The sequence below is a fragment of the Carassius gibelio genome, chromosome B1 (assembly GCF_023724105.1).
Source record: "Carassius gibelio isolate Cgi1373 ecotype wild population from Czech Republic chromosome B1, carGib1.2-hapl.c, whole genome shotgun sequence".
NCBI classification, from domain to species: domain Eukaryota; kingdom Metazoa; phylum Chordata; class Actinopteri; order Cypriniformes; family Cyprinidae; genus Carassius; species Carassius gibelio.
The window spans coordinates 28,941,928-28,956,622 of record NC_068396.1 but is presented as its reverse complement, the minus strand read 5'-3'; positions in this window follow the sequence as shown (position 1 = coordinate 28,956,622).

The following is a 14,695-nucleotide window of genomic DNA, read 5'->3' as shown; positions in this document are numbered from 1 at the left end:
TTGGCATATATTTGAACACACCGGCCAACTAATCGCAGTGAAACTGATTTTTATGCCCGAATTCCAATGTTTTGACCATAACATCTTGAACACGGTGTGCTGAGGATTCCACTGCCATCGGTCCATCCTGTGTGCTCTTTGACAGACTGTGCTGAGGGAACCAAAGCAAAGCATCAGAGCTGTGGAGATCTCTTTAGATTTGAAGGGCAGCTTGAAAATATCCAGCATATGCCATATACAATATATCAGGAGAATATCAAGTATCTCCAGTGGGTGTCAATCACTACATTTCATCATCAGATATGTTCTGTATTTTACTGTGAAATTCCCTGCAGGCCTCCACAGTTCTTACATTTCACCCTAATGGTCTGTTTGGGATTTATAGACTATTTTTGGAGGAACAAATAAATATATAAATAAATGGAACAAATAATTTCTAAGAATTTTGTGGTATATTTTTGTTATTAAAGATGAGAGTCTGCATTGGTGGCATACAGAGCCAGAATTATGAAAATTGTGTAAGTATCCAAATACATGGACCTTATTGTAATTTGAGGATAAGATAAAGTTTAAATTCCAAATATTTCTACACATTTTATATATTTATATGTTTATTTTTACACATAAAGGTTGTGCAGAATTTAGAATTCAAAATAATGTAATTGAATGTAATGTAATTGAATGTAATGTAATGTAAGTTAACTCATCAATTTTTCAATTTCATTCTTAAACTTTGTGACAAGCTTTGAAAATATTGCCTGAAGACTCTGAAAACAACGTTTCTAGTTAAAATTTGAAATTCCAATTAATTATAATTCTGCTTGCATTTAGATTTGAGTTCTACATCCTGATTGCAATCTTAATTCAAAATCAGTTCAGTTGTTGGAAATTGAAGTGCATTTGCTTTATAAATCTCAATGATGTATAACTCTTGTTACACATAACATAAAACATAAAGCATGTAAAATCTGAACAAGCATGAGGATTAATCTAGGTAATAGGACAAAGACTGGTGCATCATGCTATAAAAAGACAAACTACAGAGATGAAACACTAAAACCTGGCTAAACTTAATGATTTTGGTCTGATTGATTGATTGACTGACTAACTGCTTCCTTAACTAAAGCTCTTTTAGAAGCAGTAATTTTGGATTTAACGTTTCCGCCTAACCTTGTTCAAACACATAAATTATCTGCCTCCTAAAGTGACTATGCATTTGGCTGTAAATATGATGCACTGATTAATTACTCAGCAAACCATATATTCTCTAGGTCTCAGCTGCAGGCTTTGCTGTAGCAAAACGAAATGTGCTTATTTTGGAGCATCTGGGTATGTTTATTCACTCTTTTATGGCAATTTGCCACTTATCCAAAGCTGCTTCATCAGTTGTAGGATGTCAGGGATTTCTTGGAATGTCATTCTGCAATGCAATGTCATAAGATTTGTGAACCACTGTATAAATCGCCTGCTCTGATGATATGAATGCCAAAGCTGTGTAAATTGGAGAACAACTGGCAGACTAAAAGTGCAAGAATTACGTTATAATAGCAAACAATAGTTTGGTGTAGATGGTGGCTGTGTTTGAATTTGACATTGGAAATTACACAGATCACTATAACACATTTTTTACATTGTTTTATGATGGATAAATGCCAAGCAAAGCCAGAATGTTTCCCAAGCCTGCATGTGTCAGCATTAAGTGCATCCAGAGCTCTCAAAGCTGTTGAGCTAAAGCCAAAATGTATGCCAGTATCTCCATAGTTTTGTCTTGTCATTATAAAAATAGCACATAAATACTGTATTCAGTGTGAGCACATGCAGTTTGGACATTTATAAGGGATTTTGCAGTTAGCCTACCCATTGTAGCTGCATGTGTTGTTAAGCTTAAATAATATGTGTGCATATATGGCACATTGTCTTTACTTACAATTACATTTAGTCATTTAGCAGATACTATTATCCAAAATGATTTAAAAAATGAGGACAATGAAAGCAATCAAAATCAACAAAAGGCATATGCAAGTGCTAAGCTAGTCTCAGTTAGCTTAATGCAGTACATGTACTAAGGTTATTTTTTATTATTATAAAATAAATAGAAAGCAGATAAAATAGAAAAAGATCAGAGCAAGCTGTCAGAGGATTTTTTTTTTTTTTTTTACTTTTTTTAATTGTATAATAAAGATTAGAAAAACTAGTGTTTTTAAAGAAAACAAGCAGTACATTAATAATGTATATAAAGTCTAAAATAGACAATTTTATTTACTTATTTAATTTTATTGGTGCATTTGATTTTATTTTAGTCAGTTTTATTTGTTTTTTTTTATTTGTTTTTCTATTGTTATATATTTATTTAGTGTGAAAAGGGATTTTGTCAAAGGATTTTGTTTAATACTATTTATTTATACTTTTTTCATGCTTAGCAATTTTAAGACCTTGCACCATATATTGTGTCTAATAAATTAAAGTAAATCACAGAATGCATCTTTTTAAAAGGTTATATTTGAACTCTCAGTTCTGTCCTCGCCATAGTCCTATATCCTTGAATTAATGATCCTTGTCCTTCAGATGCAGGTAAATGGCTGGAGGGTTTTGCACTTCTATGTTGAGCTGTTGGCTTATAAGGGATTGTTCTGTTTCCTTGATGTCAGGTTATTCTTTGTTGCACTGAATTGCATAAACTGCATTGCTTTGCTGTATAGCTCTCTGATCTTATGTGTGTTATATTTGTCTCTGAAATTTCACCTGACTTATTATAAACAGGTAACACATGCTGAATGCAAATGTTAATCATGTAGGGTTTTAAAGAGCACCGTCATTTTGTCTGTCGAGAACGACAGATGTAATTAAGAAATTTCAGTTCTTTCATCAGGACTCTAATTAATGTTTATCAGATTGGAAACATGAGCCTGTTTTCACAGTAAATTAATCCGACACTCAGCAACTGACATGCAAAAAGTGTCTCAAGTGATTGTTTATGAATGTTTAATATTCCAGTAGAACTAAATTCAAACTATAATTTAAGAACCATTATTCAATTAACATTTTTAGAAAATATAATAAGGCACATGCATCTATTTTCTTTCAATAATTCAATAAAAAATGCAATAATATTCATAGATCTGCTTAGCTTTGATCATAGAGCTTTCTTTTTATTTTAAATAAAGTAAAATGAAAGAAATATTAATCTATTTTTTTAGCATATTGCATACATGGACAGACAATGTTTCTGTGTGGAAAGCTGTTGTTGAAAACAGTGACACAACTAATGGCATAAAATATCTGCAACATTGATTGTTTGCTATGTAATAGGTCTAACTGTTACAGTTCATTACAGTTCCATTGCTGCAGACAGTAATGATGTGCTGGGACAGAGGAGGCCTTTCATGGAGAAAGATGCCTTACATTCCAAATCCCCACAGAGGTCGAATCCTGCAGAACAATACCGTGTTCAGTCCAAAGCCGGTTTTCACCCCAGCACGGGATTTAATATACATGCACAGATCTGCAGAGGTCACAAGCTGTAAGTCACAAGACCCTCACTTTGTTTGATATGGCAAAACAGCCTGGATTCTGACTGCTGATACTGTATTAAACCTATCATTATTTCTGATTAGCTTTCCTGGCTTAAAATGATTTGGTTGCTCTTGGATAGAATTAAGAGCTTGCAGGTTAATTTGAAAAACAGCACTTGAGTCTTTTGAAGTTCAAGCAGTGTTTTTTTTTTTTTTTTTTTTTTTTGTGATTGGCTACAAGTGTTTTTAAGTACTCTGTGTTTATAGAAGTGTTTAAAGTATCCTGTTTACTCAGTATCAACCTCTTCAAACAATTCAGGCTTGATTGCAGTAATATTCTCAGGTAAAAGTGTCAGTGCTACAAGATTCATAATAAATAGATTAGCTATTGGAAAGTCAAATCATTTGAAAATCAGCAATGCTACCACTTGCCTGTTGAAAAATGTGGTAAAGTGGTGATGCTTCGACGAAATTTTCAGAGCATACTCAACATATTCAATCAGATGGGTAGTAACTGATTACATGTAATCTGGATTATTTAACCAGATTTCAAAAACGTAGTACTAAGAGTAATAATTTGATTATTAGTAGTAAATATTCTAAAATGTTCGCAATTAGATTAGTTACATTTTTATGGATTGCATGATTGCATATTATTCACACAATGACAGTAAATTAATCTTAATTTAGTTATTCTCCCTAATTCTTCTTCTTTAGGTCAAAAGTAATCTAAAGGTAATCCAAAAGTAGTCAGATTACATGACCTAAAATGAGTATTCTAGATTACATTACTGACTACAATTTCATCATGTAATGTTGTTAGTAATGTTCGCAGCACTGTCAATCAGTCAAAATAACCATAATCCATCAACAAATAGAAATTCTTAAAGGTTTAATTTAAGGTATCCTATTCAGCCTAATATTAGTTTCCTCATTCTCTGCCAGTCCACGTGATTTGAACACATAGTATTTTTGGATGAAACAAAAACTCATTAATTATTGTGGCCGTCTCACTCTCCATGACTGGTAACGCAAGACTGGAAGTATGAATATTTTACTCCCCGTGGGAAAGCTTTTAAAGCGCTCACAGAGGATTTACACTCGAATCAGGAAGATCAAGTGTTATCTTTCTACTGCGGAACCCGGTTTTCTGAAAACCAGAGAGAGAAAGAAACACTGATTTCTGAAAGAGTTCTTACAAAAATACATTAGCATGTAATTGTAGATGTCAGCGAAGAGATCTGCAATTGTAATGCAACCTGAACTTTTTAATGAAAATATGATGCTGTCCCGGTGAATTCTTGCTCCAACCATTTGTTTTGATGACAGATTGCTAGGTAAGGAAGAATTTCACTTCTATTTAAATCTGTAACATCAGTCAGTTCCACTGACACTAACTGTACTCCTCAAAATGGGAAATGGAAAAAGAACAGGAAGGATTAACCACATTAGTTGGGAATGCATATGGCTCCCTAGCACTCTGGCATTAACCTGGAATTGCATTGTGGGATATGTCCTCTGGGGAAATCGTATGAATGGGTGCTCTGTACAGTGCAAAGGTTCATGCAATATTCAGTAGGCAGAGTCGTCTCCAGATATATGTATTCAAAGACAATCAGACTTCTCAGAACTTTGGTGAGGGAAATAGCCTGTCAAGACAATAGAATATTATTCATGCCAACGATGAGCTGCTCACACAAATCAACTCAACTGCTGTATCTTTATAAGTGATGATATGTTTCAGAAACGTATGTGTAGAAAATGATAGGTGGAATTATATTAGAATGAACTGCCAGTGGTGTTTGCCCTCCATTGCTGAAATAGAGAAATGGAAAAGTCGGAAATAGAAAGGGTTTAGAAAGTTTGGTTAGTTATTTGAAATGACAGGTCAGGGGTTTGACATTCAACTTTACCCTCAAGAAAGAGTGTGATTGCTGGGTCGTTTTCACAGTTTTGCATGTGGAACATCTCCATTAGTTATTAAATATATGCTTGCTGAGTGCCACTGATGCAGGTGTTGAGCACCATTAGGAATAAATATGAGAATGCTTTTAAAATTCCAGTTTAATTCCTGGATTTTAATTGAGGCACTGTTGCAAAATGGATGCTTAATTGCATTACAAATTTGGTTGTTAAAGGGGTTGTTCACCAAAAAAAAATGACAAATTTTTGTCATTAATTACTCACATCAGTGACATCAGTGATCCAACCGTAATTTTACAAAGCTACGTGAATACTTTTTGTGTGCAAAGAAAGCAAAAATAATGACTTTATTCAACAATTTGGCCCGAGATTCAAACCAACAACCCTAGGGTTAGGAGTCAAACTCTCTAATCACTAGTCCATGACTTCCCCATCTAAACAATGTATTCACGTACAGTACATATGTTGCATACATTGTTTATGTATGTGATATTCTCCAAAATGGCACCAGGGTGATATGGAGATGTTGAATTGTTGAATAAAGTCATTATTCTTGTTTTATTTGTGCATAAAATATTCTCATAGTTTCGTAAAGATTACGGTTGAACCACTGATGTAACATGGATTATTTTAACGATGTCCTTACTACATTTCTGGACCTTGATCGTGTTAGGATCCTTGCTGTCTATGTGAGGGTCAGAGAGCTCTTAGATTCCATCCAATTTATTTTAATTTGTGTTCCGAACATGAACGAAGGTCTGACAGGTTTGTAACAACATGAGGGTGAATTTTCATTTTTGGATGAACTATATCCCTTCAAGAAGTCAAATTAAGATGAATCAAAATCCATTGCATTAAACATTGACTTGGGTTGGTTGATTGGTTACTTGTAGATACATGCATTATTAGAACATGCTTTCTAGAATTTGTTGTTTTTCTTAGAATTTCAGTTCAGTTAATCCCTCTTCCTGTCAATCCAATTCATATTCTAATGCAACTTTGTGTGGGTGTAAGGCCAATTCAATTAATATTCCAACTCTTGGGCCAATTCTACAATTCTGAATGTTGCCCTACATATGTTAAATGAATCATTGTTTGCAGCTTATTCTAGCCAGAACCACTTAGCTAGAAAGCGTCAGAGAGTAATGAAAAGCTCACAGTTTGTTTTGCTGATCTGTAACATTTAAAGGTGAAAATGGTACACTGGTTCAGCAAAATGGCATAGATGTACAGTAATTCTGCTTTCAAATATTGCAAGTGCAGAATATTTCACAGACATAACTCAAAAATAAACTTGAGGATAACTAGTGTATTTGCTGCTAAAGTGCTATACACAAAACAATGAATATCTTTTAAAGATTCTGTAAATTGGAAGTTTCGGTTTTCTTTAAAAGTGTTCACTGTATCAACCTGGTAGCTTGTAAAACACTCCCTGACTCCTGGAGGTTGGAACAGGCAATTTTTGTCAGCTCTTGCCTTATTCTTTGTGCAATATGCATCAGACGGTCAGTGAACAAACTGTGGGTGATCCGTGGGCGTGATGTCTGAGTCTGAGAGCATTTGTGCCCATTGTAGCTGCTTTGATGATTGGAGTCGAGTCTGGGTGTTACATCTTAAAACAGTAAGATGGGTTTTGGATGTTCCTAAAACCAGTGTCTGGATGTGAATCATTTATTATTCATGGGGAAAGAATGTTCTCCCAAAGTTGAGGCTGTATAAGAGTGCTTGATAAGGCTAAAGAAATAAAGAATGCCAGTTTGGGGCACTGAATGTAGAAGCCAAGTGATCTAATTGCACTTGTTCAGTTTTATGTAATCTACGGTATGTATATGAATGTAAGTTAATGTTTTAATGCAGTGTTTTAATTATTAAACAACTGGAAATATCAAACTATTTTAGGAGTAGATTTGGAGTATCGATATGGAGCAATGCAGTTAACTGAGAGTTCCAGCTGTGTGTGGACTTGTTAGTGTGCATATCTGAGTATATATTCGTCAGTGGTTAAATCGTGTGCAGGTTAAAAACATTCTGTATTGGGGAACACTTCTGGCTAAATCCATTAGCAGTATGAGGTCTCTTCTAAAACCATCTTTAGTTTTGAAGTTCTGACTGATGTTTATTAAATGAATTCTTAATGAAGTGGTTAATATGCTTTCAGAATGCATGCTGAAAGTATTGGAAAACCATGCACCAAGTGATTGCATGTATAGGGTAACCAAAGTAAAGATTTGCTGGTAAGCCTGAATGGTCAGTGTCACTGGAAATTGGATGTAGACTGGGCTTAAAAAAAAAGAAAAAAAAAAGAAAGAAAAAAATATCATTCATAACAAGGAAAATGATTGGCAGCTTGATTGCCACCATATGTTAGCATTCTCCTGCCTCCAAAATCTCAGTTTTGAGTAGAATTTTAAAGAATTATTCAAATCATTTTCTAATACATATATATACATACATATATATATTTATTTATTTATTTATTTATTTTTTTGAAGGGATGAAAACACTTGGAATGCAAGGGAATCATTGCACATTAATTGGAGACTACCAAGATTGCAAATGAGGTAGCGTGAAACTGCAAACTAAAGGTATGTACAGACGACACAGTAAGCCCCTTTCTCTCTCAGAGAAATATGTATAGGCAGTAGCCTATATACTGAGGAAATCCCGCTAGCTGCAGTAGACAATGTGGAGGATGATTGGTAGAGTGGATGAAAAGTGGAAAGTAGGTAAAGTAGCGATCACCATAACCACAGTAGAAGACAGAGGAACTCTACAGTAAAAGTAATGCTAGCAGTCATAAAAAACACAGCAAGTACCACAACGGGCTGACGAGGCCCAACAGGTAGAAAATGTAGGGGCTGTAAGAGATAGAGAGGCTGGGAACAGGAGGTGACGCCGCAGGTGCACTTGCAGTCATCAAGACCACAGGAGGAGAGCGAGTTTGAGTGACAGGCACTGATGCAGGTGTCTCAATGGAAAGAACTGAGCATTTGGGGAAAAGAAATACTGCTTTTATCATGACTGGTAATGGACCTGTAGTTGAAAGAAGGTAAATGGGAGGGCAAAGGTACTGCATTTATCAATGATGTAGCAACTTAAGGAGCAGTGAGCACAGTGAACTTAGCTGAAATTAATAGAACAGGTTTGTAGAGAAATCTGAATTCGTAAATTGGTTATGAGTTGTAATTTGAAATGTATTGACCATACAATGTTCAGTCAAATTCCAAATACATGAATTGCACAAAAAAATTACTTTTTAAATGTTTTGTCCTATTAGCTTGTGAAAAAAGAAAAGAAATCTGTACTGGTTGTGGGATTTTATTTGTAAATACTACACTATATGGATATTTTACACTATATTACCACCGCTAAAAAAAATAAGAACAAAGCTTAAGCCAGTTACTCTCCTTTGAAATGTGCATTTCACATCTGAATGTTTGTTTTTGTTTTGGTCTGTGTGTTTCCCCCATTGTCATTTTACTCAGTACCACAGGTTGCCAGTTGGTGGAAAACACAATGTAGTCATAGAAGCCAGCAAACAAACTGTGTCAGAGATTGCAGATTCTCCCCGAACTAAAAAGCCACGGCATCTAAAAATCTCTTTGACCAGAAGAATGTTAAAATGCAGATAAACCCATCGACTTAAAGCGTAAGGCTTGGCACCTTCCATTTGGCAATTGCACTCATTCCGGTTATGTGTCTTCAATCTGGCAATCCGCATCAGCGTTGAGTCTGAGGAGAATCAACTCTCTAATATTTAAAACTGGGACTGCAGTCCCCATTTCAGTGGCTAGCTGTCAATATTACATACTGCACTTAAGTGTTCTTTTGTTATAGTTATAAAATGAGTCAAATTTGAATTACAGTTCTGCATCCTACTTGCTACTTAAAATTCAATTCAGTTATAAATAGCACATGGCCCTATTGTAGATATGCAGGTACACTAGCATTCTTAAATAGACATTTAATCCATGCTTCATTGGGTGGGAATGAGTCTGCTATATGAAAGTGAGAACATTTATGTGAAATTGAACCGTAGAACTCAATAATATGTCATAAAATCTGGAATACATTGAAGGAAATGATACAAAAAGTCACAAAATAAAATTGCTAGGCTCATTTTATTAAAACGTTTGCTGAGAGAGCCTACTTGAGCGTAGCTGAATAAGGAAATCAGCAGAAGAAATTATACTGCTGCCAGGAAAAATGTCATCTGGACAACTTAAAGTAATAAGAAGTACCAAACAGATATTTGCATTACATGATGAACATTACCATAGAGGATGTTAAATGTACCGAAGCGATCAGACGATTAATTTAATTTACCTTTGAGAGGAAAATGCTATGTTCTGACAAGAAACTGCCAATGCTCTTTGAGGCAAAAAGATTTCATTCTGGGATTGTCTCATTGTTAAGTACTCAAGATGATTTAGGGTTTCGATGATTGGAAAACAGTATCTGAGATACTGTTCATTTAATGCAAAATCACCAAATAATGTTTCAGTGACATAATCTTATCTGTCAGAATGAGTTATTAGGTTTTCCAGCCAAATAACAGACTCCAATAAGAGATTAATGTGCAAAAGGGGGTAAATGACTTCATCTCACAGAAGTGACTGTTGTATTTGGCTGATACTCAAACATTTCCCTTTTTTTTTTTCAAAAATAATCACTGGAGGATGTGTAGGTTGGTGAAAAGGAAGCAATAAGGAAGCTATATTACCAGGGGTTTTGATCGGCAGGTGCCACAGTAAATTTGTTGAGACAGGAGCGACTGTAAACTCCTGCCAGTGAAAGCGGCGGATATAGAGCAGCTGGCGTCCTGGCAGACATCGCTTTTGATATTACAATGAAAACCACATTGGCTGGAGTTGCTGGCATTATAGGCAGTTACTATATTCATATGGACTGCAGTTATTATTGGTTTTCTTCCAAATACAACGATATTGAGATTAAGCAGTTTACACAGGTTTCTAATTGAACTATTCTGCTTTCCGTGCTGCAGAAGCATCATGATTATAGCCTGAAAAAAAAAAGCAAAAGAGTGGTGGCTTCAGATATGGCCTGGCAACCAAAATTCTGCATTCCATGAACCATCACCATACTTAAACCCATGTTTCTCATGAGAAACTATAAGAAGTGTACTTTGTATATAGTTGCAGGAGCTAAATGACATTAATAAATCAGTAGCTGTATAATATAAATGGAATAGCTCAGGTAGAGCCATTATAAACATTTATTTTTTCTTTTAATTGGACTATTGTCATATTTATAATGAGACCAATGTATTTGTGTAGTCCATGTAAACATAACCTCTAAAGTAAACAGTAGTTCCATGTATCTGATGATGTCTGCTCAGTTAAGTTGTTCATTTGGAGAAACTGAAAGCTTATTTATGCAAAAATCCTTTTGATTTCTTTTTTCTGAGAATTAAAGGGTTCCTAAAAGTGCATGTTATAAACTCATAATTGCAAGTAACATTTGTCCTTTATCGCGTAATTCTGACCTTTCTTTCATTTGACTTTACATCTTGCAATTAATAAATAATAACAATAATAATAATAAGGTAATTGTGCCATTATTTCTTGCAATTTTAAGTTTATATCTCACAGTACTGACAAAGTGTGAATTGTGTTTTAAAAGTCACAATTACTTTTATTTATTCATTTTATTTTTCATTTATGTATATATCTATGTATGTATTCAATGGTGGAAATTCATTTCCATGGGAGAAAGATCCTTTGGAAATCTGAGGATAAAAGGTGTATTGTACCATAAAAACAGCATTTTGTGTGGTAAACTGAATCTGCTGATGCCTGACATGCTTAAAAATAAAATATATCGAATACACATTTTATATATACAGTGTAATATTTTATTTATTTTTTATGCAAAATATAAATAGTTCATTTTGTTAATTAAAACATGCTCCAAATGCCATTTCCAATTATTTACACCAGGGCGCAAGTAGTATCTGCCTCATTTGTAGAATTTTGAATTGATCTTTCCCCACTAATTTTATTGACAAGCATGAACTGAATTGCAAGTAATTGCCCAAAGCATTTAAATGCTCAGATGCACGACCTGATTCTAAACAAACCTTAAATACTAACCTATACCTAGTGTACGTATCTATGGGCGAGATACTGCTATGAAATTTTTATGAATTAAAACAGAGTATCAGGTATCAAGAGTCTGAACTCTGTATAAATATCACACCTCGAGATCCAGCTCTTATACGTTTGCTCCTGACCTTCCCACTGGACCTCTACAGAGAAAGAATACCAAATAATATGAGGAAATAGCTCCATTAAATGAACGGTCTCTTTGGCACAAGAGAAGTAAAGGTTTTAAGGCATATATAACTTGAGGTGGCTGGCTGGTATGTTCTTCTTCTTTGTGCTTTTTCTCAGTTTCCACCTTTGATGCAAAGCCTCTGTGAGTCATCCTTTGGCTAATTATTGGTCTCTCAACTGTTGCTGCTACACAAGTCAATGGCAAACTTGACTGAAACCATGTCCTTGCTCTGAGCACCAATCAAATACGCGAGCTCTGTCGTTCTTCTACTATGATCTGTGCCTTTTTTTTTTTTTTTTTTTGGAGTGTTCCAGTTATAGCCATCCTTGGCTGTTGCCCTGGGAACACCGATGACAACATGTCAGTCTTTTTGCAGGCTGAAACCTGTGCCTAATTTGACATGAAACCAAAACTTGAAATTTTAACTCCCAGAATGTTGTGTGTTTGCACAAACTGCCTGGCAGAACAGAAGAACTTGTCCAGATTGATGACATGGCTCATCTGCTTAAGTGCAAATTTGACAAATACCTGCAGAAGTGTCTGGTTTACCAGACTGCTTGTCTCAGTCAAACCAGTTGACTGCAAGCTAAAAAAAGAGACTCCAGCAGATCTGAAACCAGCAGTGACATTCTGCCCTGTCCGCTGGATATCATGTAGGTGTCTGAGAGATCTGTTCCAGGTAGTGCTATTATATGCCAAGAGTTTCTATTCCCTTTCACCTGCTCGAAGATCACAGAACGAGGCTGTCGTGTGTTGGGTGGATCACATTTAAATAGCATTGATTTCTTTGACGTGCAGGCGGAATATAAGATGATGGACCATGATGTCTTCTAGAGCACCTATAGAGAGCGAGGAGAAAGAAAGAGAGAAAGTGATGAGTGTGTTCTCATCTCTGGAGGCCTGTCCATAGCTCTTCTATTAATCCAATACAATATATCTATTTAATACTGTGAGTCTAGGCCTGTCTGGCTGTTAGTCATTTTAATGCTTTAAGAATGACAAGGCGGTGGATTTAACTCATAGAAAAAGGGCGCATGGACAGACAGAGATAGAAAGTAGCATGCACAAACAATGAATATATGCACAATATGCAATATACAAAAACAGCTGCTTGTTGATATGAACTTTGTCTGAACTTTAAAGCTGGGTTTGAGGAAATTTTGTCTAAAGTTAGTTAATTTATTTAGATTTCGAATCCTCAAATCTCATATTTTGAGTCAATACACAGGTTTTATCATTTTATATTTTGTTCAAGATGATTAAATAAGTATTCTGAAATAGAAAAAGCAAAATATCTGAACTGTGAGGGAGAATAGATTTGTTACACAGCATATTTAAAGTGCTGTAGCTCCACACTGCTTAGAGTTGGTTTTGGTACAGCATGAGGAAAAAATACTAAACAAAGATACACATATATAAATTAAACAATGTTATACTGACCATATTGCTATTTCTTTTAATAATTATGAACCCACTTTATATTAAGTGGCCTTAACTACTATGTACTTACATTTTAATTAATAATTTAATTATGTAATTACATCTGTATTTAATTTCTGTAATTACATTTATAATTACACTGTTGACCCATACTTTACACCTTAACCCACCCTTAAACTTACTCATACCTCCAACCCTCTCCCTAACCTTACACCTATCCCACCTCAATAGCAGCAAAAGTCTTTTACAATACAATATATACACAATAAGTACATTGTACTTATTTTTTTATGTAAGTACATAGTAGTTAAGGCCACCTAATATAAAGTGGGACCATAACTATAATTACAATTAAAACCTTCTTTAAAGGGGGGGGGGGGGATGCTCGTTTTCACTCAATATCCTGTTAATATTGAGTACCTATTGAGTAGTACTGCATCCTTCATAACTCCAAAAAGTCTTTAGTTTTATTATATTCATAAGAGAAAGATAGTCTATACCGATTTTTCCCGGAAAAAAACGAGCGTCTGGAGGCGTGACATGTGGGCGGAGCTAAAGGATCAGAGCGCCAGTAGGCTTTTGCGTTGAGAGCGTTTAGAAGCTGTGACATTACTGTGAGGTAAAAAACATCATCCAAAACAAACCATGGCTAACGGTCAGAATCAGCGTATATTTATGATCGAGAATCAGATCCAGAGGCTGAAACTGAACGAGAGCAGCAGCAGCAACGACTCGCTCTGAGCGGGGCTCGAAACCGGGTCTCGGCTTTGGAAGAGACGCACTAACAAGAAGGCAGAGATATTTGAAGCAGTTTTACTCACCGCCTGCGGTTCCAACACACGATCGTGACCCTTTTTCGTTGGGATTGCATCATCCTTAAGAAATAAAGATACGCAAATCCGTCGTCAAACTGGGCATTGTTTGTAAAACAAGCATCTTCGAAAATGCAGGGAACAAACACTTGCACAACTCCGTTGATGCTCTGTAAAAATAAACTCCATCCACTGGTCCATTAATGCTGGTTTTTTTTGGTAATCTGTGCAGGGTTGTCTTGCCCTGGCAACCAAAAATACACTTCTTTTGTGACATTTCGCGACGCTCTCGCTCTGATCAGTGAATACCTGTTGTGCTCTCAGTGCTCTGCTATACGGGAGCGCGCGCTCTTCCGGCAGAAGTGCCTTAGGACCCATATAAGGAAATTCCACTCCATCTAACGTCACACAGAGCCATACTCGAAAAAAACTTTCCGAAACTTGTGACAAACCAGAAGGAGTATTTTTGGAACAGAAATACTCCTTCAAACGTACAACTTAATTTTTGAAACTTTGTCCATGTTTAGCATGGGAATCCAACTCTTTAACAGTGTAAAAAACTCAGTATGCATGAAATAGCATTTCACCCCCCCCCCCCCCCCCCCCCCCCCCCCCTTTAAATCTACCTATGCTCTTCTCTGGACTTTTAGACATTTCTCTGGTGAAAAGAAAAGCTGTGGACTGATGACTTGCCAGACATAAATGAAATAC